Source organism: Eriocheir sinensis, chromosome 39 (genome assembly GCF_024679095.1).
Source record: "Eriocheir sinensis breed Jianghai 21 chromosome 39, ASM2467909v1, whole genome shotgun sequence".
NCBI lineage: Eukaryota > Metazoa > Arthropoda > Malacostraca > Decapoda > Varunidae > Eriocheir > Eriocheir sinensis.
Genome location: NC_066547.1, coordinates 15,618,943 through 15,627,232, shown reverse-complemented (window position 1 = coordinate 15,627,232; position 8,290 = coordinate 15,618,943). Strand labels below are relative to the sequence as shown.

At 45.6% G+C, this 8,290-nt stretch overlaps 1 long non-coding RNA gene across 1 annotated transcript; it reads right to left on the bottom strand.

Annotated features, from left to right (window-relative positions):
* Positions 1–2,126: 2,126 nt before the first annotated feature.
* On the bottom strand, positions 2,127–7,361 carry LOC127009072 (uncharacterized). The gene is made up of 5 exons (XR_007761562.1): positions 7,077–7,361; positions 6,696–6,870; positions 5,336–5,532; positions 4,732–4,832; positions 2,127–2,919 (listed from the first exon to the last, which is right to left on the bottom strand). It is a non-coding gene; the product is annotated as an uncharacterized LOC127009072 (long non-coding RNA).
* Positions 7,362–8,290: the final 929 nt, after the last annotated feature.

The window sequence follows — 8,290 nt, the reverse complement described above, 5'->3', positions numbered from 1 at the left end:
GACAGCTTGTTAAGGAAATAGGTCTAAGGTTACCATCACCCTTAGGAATGGAAATGACCGCAGCAGTTTTCCAGGCAGATGGTAGCTAGGCTTTGTGAGTTGTAAGACATAAGAACATAAGAACATAGGGAAACTGCAAGAGGCCGGGTGGCCTACACAGGGCAGCTCCAGAATCCCTCCCACTACTCACGGTGGGTGAGGTGTAGTTACAGGGGTTACAGGTAGATGCTTGATCCTCGCTATACCGGCGGTACCCAGGCACGCATCCAGCACCCCGTCACCTTACTGCACCCACACCTCACTGCCACCTGTCATCCATGTAGCTATCCAGTCTACTCTTAAAACAAGCTATCATCCCTGCACTATGTGCTTGCTGAGTTTATTCCATTCCCCCACCACCCTATTACTAAACCAATGCTTGCATATATCTCTCCTAAATCTATACTTTTCTAATTTAAATCCATTACTGCGTGATCTATCCTGTTGGCTAATTCTCAATACTTTACTTATATCGCTTTTGTTGTAACCCTTGACCCATTTGAATACTTCTATCAGATCTCCCCGCACTCTTCGTCTCTCTAGTGAATGTAAGTTTAGATGTTTCAGCCTATTTTGATATGGGAGGTTCCTCAGCCCCTGAATCATCTTGGTCATCCTCCTCTGAACTGATTCAAGCAAGTTGATGTCCATTCTGTAGTGTGGGCACCAAAACTGGACAGCATAATCTAAGTGTGGCCTAACTAACGCTAAATAGAGTCTGAGGATGACCTCTGCACTCCTGTTGGTTACCGTCCTGTTAATAAAGCCTAATACCCTGACATAAGGCAAGAATTATGAGACAGAAATGATGAACTGTGAGGTAAAGACAGAACACACAGAGACAGAACTAGACATAAGGCAAGAGTTATGAGATAGAGAGAAATGATGAACTGTGAGGTAAAGACAGAACACACAAAGAGAGACAGAACTAGACATAAGGCAAGAGTTATGAGATAGAGAGAAATGATGAACTGTGAGGTAAAGACAGAACACACAGAGACAGAACTAGACATAAGGCAAGAGTTATGAGATAGAGAGAAATGATGATCTGTGAGGTAAAGACAGAACACACAGAGACAGAACTAGACATAAGGCAAGAGTTATGAGATAGAGAGAAATGATGATCTGTGAGGTAAAGACAGAACATACAGAGACAGAACTAGACATAAGGCAAGAGTTATGAGATAGAGAGAAATGATGAACTGTGAGGTAAAGACAGAACATACAAAGAGAGACAGAACTAGACATAATTAAGGCAAGAATTATGAGATACAGAGAAATGATGAACTGTGAGGTAAAGACAGAACACACAGAGATAAGAGAGACAGAACTATTATAAAGAGGAGTGGGAGAGAGAATTTATATTAGAGTTGGCTGACGATTAGAAATGGATCTTGGTATGTAAGGAAAATTGTGTACAAGTGTGTGAGTGCCCTATAAGGAACAGCTGGCTGGGATGATTTAGAGAGAGCGATCGAGGATTAATTAAAAAGATGAGAGGGCAATCAAGATATATATATGAGGAAGAATTAATTAACTGTGAGGCATAGACAACACATAGAGATAAGAGAGACAGAACTAGACAAGGCTATCTTGACCAGTAGGCGCTGTATTGCAATTTTGAGACCAGAAATGGCTTTGCCGTGACGTACGCTCCCAGGAATATCCCCATTTGCAAGGAAATAACCCGAATAACGAAGATGAGTTTCCAGATTTTGCTCGCATGTGGGTAGTTTTAAGCCACTCGGCGGCGGCTGAAAAATCCCAGCTTGGTGGCACCGGGCGGGGATTGAACTTGCGTTGTCCCGAATGTGGCGCCATCATGCTATCCACTCAGCCACCACCTCCCCCACTGCTCCGTCCATGGTAGCGTTGCCCACACGGGTCATCTCAGCGCGGGTAGGACAAGGCTTCTTCACCATGGACGGGCTTGTCAACCTGGTGGAGAGAGAGGGAGGTTAGGGTAGCTTAGGGTAGGGTAAGGTAGGTTAGGTAAGGAGGAGAGGCTAGATTTGGCAGGGAGGGAGAGATATGGCAGGGACACAGGCAGGGAGAGAGTGATTTGGCAGGGAGAGGGAAATATTTGGCAGAGACATGTAAAGAGAGCAGGGGAGGACACAGTGCTGGGAGTTTTAGTAGAGGACCTGGAAACAGTGCTCAGAAGGGAAAGACTCCGATGGTTTGGACATGTAAAGAGAGCAGGGGAGGACACAGTGCTGGGAGTTTTAGTAGAGGACCTGGAAACAGTGCTCAGAAGGGAAAGACTCCAATGGTTTGGACATGTAAACAGAGCAGGGGAGGACACAGTGCTGGGAGTGTTGGAGAGATTGGAGGTAGAAGGAAGGAGACCAGTTGGTAGACCTAGGAAAACATGGAGAAGGTGTACAGGAAGACTTGGGATTGATAGGACCGTAGAAGCATTGGGCAGAAGACAGAGTAGAATGGAGGAGAGCCATAAAGCATCCAACTGCTCAGGAAGATTGAAATAAATGGACCTTAACCTAAATAATGATAATGATAATGACATTGTACTTACCAGGGATTGAGTGGTCATAGTAGTAGTAGTAGTAGTATTACTCATCAGCTGTCATGGAAGTACTATGTAAGGGATTCAATAGTACACATAGTAGCAGTAAAGAGGATTTAATAGTACACATAGCAGTATAGAGGACAGTAATAGTAATAGTAGTAGTAGTAGTCTCAGCGATCTCCTTGAGTCCGTCGTCAATGTAGATGCCGTTCCCCACCTCCACCACCTTAGTAACATTGATGTGGCCGAGGTCAACAACATCGGCCGAGCACATCTCACAGAACTCCTTGTCCGAGGCGAGCTTGACCCGGCTGCCAACCTTCAGCCAGCTCGATCTCCGCTGACGCTCCCTGGGAAAGGTCAGGTCAGGTTAGGTTAGGTCGCGAGAGGCCATGGTGGGGTCAAACGAGGGTGGGTTATGTTTTAGGAGGCAAGTAAAGAAATGGAAAAATCACTGGGCTATTTTTTTATATATATATATTTTTTTGTGTGTGTGTGTTTGTGTGTGTGTTTGTGTTTGTGTGTGTTTGTGTTTGTGTTTGTGTGTGTGTGTGTAGTGGGAGGCAGGGTACAGGGTTCCTCTTCTTGCTAAAACCTTGATTAAAATAAATAAATATATATAAAACCTGGGAGCTATTTTATTCTTATGTTATGTAAATGGTATGTCAATTAGTGTTTCCTATCCACTACTTTTATATGCAGATGACACAGTATATATATTAGCTGTAACACACAAGGATGCCACATGTAATAATCATACTATTGAGCCAATCTGTGGATTTATTTTCTTCAACAATGACACCTAGTCTTTCTATATGGTCTAATTCCTTCTTAAGTTTATCCCTCAGAGCAACAGATATTTCTCAAGGAGGGTGAGCCACAGGGACAGCACTTGGACCAAACTGTAATTCAACTGTTGGAAAGTTGGAAAGTTTTGTTTAGTGGGTGCAACATCTGTGGTCATATGCCGGAGAGAGACAGAAGGGGAAGGAAGGAAAGTTTTGTTTAGTGGGCGCAACATCTGTGGTCATATGCCGGAGAGAGACAGAAGGGGAAGGAAGGAAAGTTTTGTTTAGTGGGTGCAACATCTGTGGTCATATGCCGGAGTGAGACAGAAGGGGAAGGAAGGAAAGTTTTGTTTAGTGGGTGCAACATCTGTGGTCATATGCTGGAGGGAGACAGAAGGGGAAGGAAGGAAAGTTTTGTTTAGTGGGCGCAACATCTGTGGTCATATGCCGGAGAGAGACAGAAGGGGAAGTAAGGAAAGTTTTGTTTAGTGGGTGCAACATCTGTGGTCATATGCCGGAGAGACACAGAAGGGGAAGGAAGGAATGTTTTTTTAGTGGGGGCAACATCTGTGGTCATATGTCGGAGAGAGACAGAAGGGGAAGGAAGGAAAGTTTTGTTTAGTGGGTGCAACATCTGTGGTCATATGCCGGAGGGAGACAGAAGGGGAAGGAAGGAAAGTTTTGTTTAGTGGGTGCAACATCTGTGGTCATATGCCGGAGAGAGACAGAAGGGGAAGGAAGGAAAGTTTTGTTTAGTGGGCGCAACATCTGTGGTCATATGCCGGAGAGAGACAGAAGGGGAAGGAAGGAAAGTTTTGTTTAGTGGGTGCAACATCTGTGGTCATATGCTGGAGGGAGACAGAAGGGGAAGGAAGGAAAGTTTTGTTTAGTGGGTGCAACATCTGTGGTCATATGCCGGAGAGAGACAGAAGGGGAAGGAAGGAAAGTTTTGTTTAGTGGGCGCAACATCTGTGGTCATATGCCGGAGAGACAGAAGGGGAAGGAAGGAAAGTTTTGTTTAGTGGGCGCAACATCTGTGGTCATATGCCGGAGAGAGACAGAAGGGGAAGGAAGGAAAGTTTTGTTTAGTGGGTGCAACATCTGTGGTCATATACCGGAGAGAGACAGAAGGGGAAAGAATTATAGGAGAAGGGAACAGACCCCAGGAGACGGGACACAACCCCTGATTAATACCTGGTACCCATTCACTGCTGGGTGGACAGGGGCATAGGGTATCGGAAAAGCCGCCCAAATTTTTCCACTCTGCCTGGGAATTGAACCCGGGCTCTCTCAATTGTGATCCAAGTAATCTACCGGTACCATCCAGCAGGCATCCCAGTCCCTCAAATACATCAAAGAATTCCTCCAACATACCATTTCCACCATGAATTGTAGGCAATGTCCAGCGCACACCTGTGGTCGATGCATGTGTAGGCATTGGCATCCTTCAGCTGCATGGGCGGAACCTTAGACATCTGTGGGAGAGAGAGAAAGAGAGAGATTGACAAATAATATAGAGGAACAGACAGGAGACGAGATACAGGGATTAATACCTGGTAATACTGAGGTTAACAGGTAGCAGGGATGGGCCAAATTTTTCCACTTTGCAGCGACAGGCCAAATTTGTGCCATGATATAAACCCCAAAAAATAGATGATACATAATCTGATCGCAAATGCTTTGATATATATGAAATGGTTTGTGTGAGGGGTGATTTTTTTCTCATTTTTCTCGCTTGGAGGGACCATTAAGAAACATGATCCCCGCTGCTACTGGGTTAATATCTGCATTTTTATGAGCGGTTTTTCAAGTTCACTGCACAGAGGAAGGGTCAGACTACCACCAGGGTCATTAAACTACCCCTGGAAATGCCCCAAACACCTATGAAAGCCTTGTCAAGTATTTTTTTTCTACAACAAAGGAGACAGCTCAAGGGCACACACAAAAAAGGAAACTAAAAAAAAAGCCCGCTACTCACTGCTCCCAAATACCACGTGTCAACTCCTGTGCAGATGACAAAAACCCGGATCTTCAAGTCCCTCCCTGTCTTAGCCTGTGGGGGGAGTCTCAACGCCCTGCCCCTGCTGTGGGTGGTGTGGGGGGGGGTGGGGGTCTGGTGCAGGGCCCACAGCTCCACCGTCAGGCTCAGGGGGGAGTCTCCAGGTCCGACGGGTGCTGGGGGAGAGGGAAGGCACCATATCAAAATACTCCTTACCCTGAGAGCATGTCAAGATACGTAATACAGCAACATTCAGTAGATATGTACCATTAAAACCTCTTGTAAACCCAGCTATTAAAACCTCTTGTAAACCCATGCAGCTATTAAAACCTCTTGTAAACCCAGCTATTAAAACCTCTTGTAAACCCAGCTATTAAAACCTCTTGTAAACCCAGCTATTAAAACCTCTTGTAAACCCATGCAGCTATTAAAACCTCTCTTGAACCCAGCCATTAAAACCTCTTGTAAACCCAGCCATTAAAACCTCTCTTGAACCCAGTTATTAAAACCTCTTGTAAACCCAGACATTAAAACCTCTTGTAAACCCAGACATTAAAACCTCTTGTAAACCCAGACATTAAAACCTCTTGTAAACCCAGACATTAAAACCTCTTGTAAACCCAGCCATTAAAACCTCTTGTAAACCCAGCTATTAAAACCTCTTGTAAACCCAGCTATTAAAACCTCTTGTAAACCCAGCTATTAAAACCTCTTGTAAACCCAGCTATTAAAACCTCTTGTAAACCCAGCTATTAAAACCTCTTGTAAACCCAGCCATTAAAACCTCTTGTAAACCCAGCCATTAAAACCTCTTGTAAACCCAGCCATTAAAACCTCTTGTAAACCCAGCCATTAAAACCTCTTGTAAACCCAGACATTAAAACCTCTTGTAAACCCAGCCATTAAAACCTCTTGTAAACCCAGCTATTAAAACCTCTTGTAAACCCAGCTATTAAAACCTCTTGTAAACCCAGCCATTAAAACCTCTTGTAAACCCAGCCATTAAAACCTCTTGTAAACCCAGCCATTAAAACCTCTTGTAAACCCAGACATTAAAACCTCTTGTAAACCCAGCCATTAAAACCTCTTGTAAACCCAGACATTAAAACCTCTTGTAAACCCAGACATTAAAACCTCTTGTAAACCCAGACATTAAAACCTCTTGTAAACCCAGCCATTAAAACCTCTTGTAAACCCAGCCATTAAAACCTCTTGTAAACCCAGACATTAAAACCTCTTGTAAACCCAGCTATTAAAACCTCTTGTAAACCCAGACATTAAAACCTCTTGTAAACCCAGCCATTAAAACCTCTTGTAAACCCAGCCATTAAAATCTTACCTTATCGCTTGGGTGAGTCTTCCCCTGCATAGGAACAGCCGCGTCATCCAGGGGTAGACCAGGGAATCAACCACTCATATCCACAGTAGACCAGGCAACCGACCACTCCTCCAGGGGCCGGTAGACCAGGAATTCAACCACTCAGCGGATGACCAGTGTTGTGTAGCTCTCCAGTCTGAAATCGAGGGAGTTTGTAACCTAACCGATCATGGATATTAATCAGTGTTTTTACTCAAAGACAAACTGTGTGCGATGAACATTCAGCGACTCGGAAATAATCACTGGATATTTACGACACAATAACAAAAATATCCGAAGCCACACCTGAACCACTGGGTACCTGCGACATTATCAGTAAAGGCAATTAGGACACTCACTCACCAGGACGTCTCAGAACAAGTGCGCCGAGGACTATTATGGAGGTTAACATGGCGGTAGTCCGGGGCGTGGAACCTCATCAACGGTAGCGGTGTGTTCTGTGGTTGAGGCTCGGCCGTGGAGGTTTCTTGTAGACCCGGGTGGATGTGGTAATGCCCGGGTGGAGCAGCAACGGCCGTAGAGGGTTGGGATGTACACTGTAGACTCTTATGTATACTGTAGAGTCTTCCATGGCAAACGTTGCCCGTTCTTTACTAACTAGAGAGAGAGAAAGACACAGAGAGAGATTGAGAGATAGAGAGACAGACAGAGAGAGAGAGACAGAGACAGAGATTGAGAGACAGAGACAGAGCAACACACACACACAGACGTACGCACAGTGCAGTGAGGGAGAATTAAGCAACACACACACACAGACGTACACAGTGCAGTGAGGGAGAATTAAGCAACACACACACACACACAGACGTACACAGTGCTGGGAGGGAGAATTAAGCAACACACACACACACACAGACGTACACAGTGCTGGGAGGGAGAATTAAGCAACACACACACACAGACGTACACAGTGCTGGGAGGGAGAATTAAGCAACACACACACACACAGACGTACACAGTGCAGTGAGGGAGAATTAAGCAACACACACACACACAGACGTACACAGTGCTGGGAGGGAGAATTAAGCAACACACACACACAGACGTACACAGTGCTGGGAGGGAGAATTAAGCAACACACACACACACAGACGTACACAGTGCTGGGAGGGAGAATTAAGCAACACACACACACAGACGTACACAGTGCAGTGAGGGAGAATTAAGCAACACACACACACACAGACGTACACAGTGCTGGGAGGGAGGAAGGACAGGCAGCATGGCGGTACATTGTTTATTACGGAACGAAATTCGCGTTACAGCTGCAAGGTGCTCTCAACCACAATGCCTTACAAAACCAGCAGTAGTTACCTCCTCCTGCTGCAGCGACCTCCCCAAGACGGAGGGCCCCCAGACCCCGCCCAGCGAGGATGCGCCTCCCCGGCCACCTGGTCAAAGCCTGGTCAACCAGTCAGCCAGAGAGGTGCGCCCCCGCCGACAGGGCCCAGAAGCCTTCCGCATCGGGCGGGTCACCACAGCCGCCTCTTCTTGCTGCTCAGGAACACAACAGGCTAAAAGGCAACAGTTACACACACGGACATATAAAAAAAAGA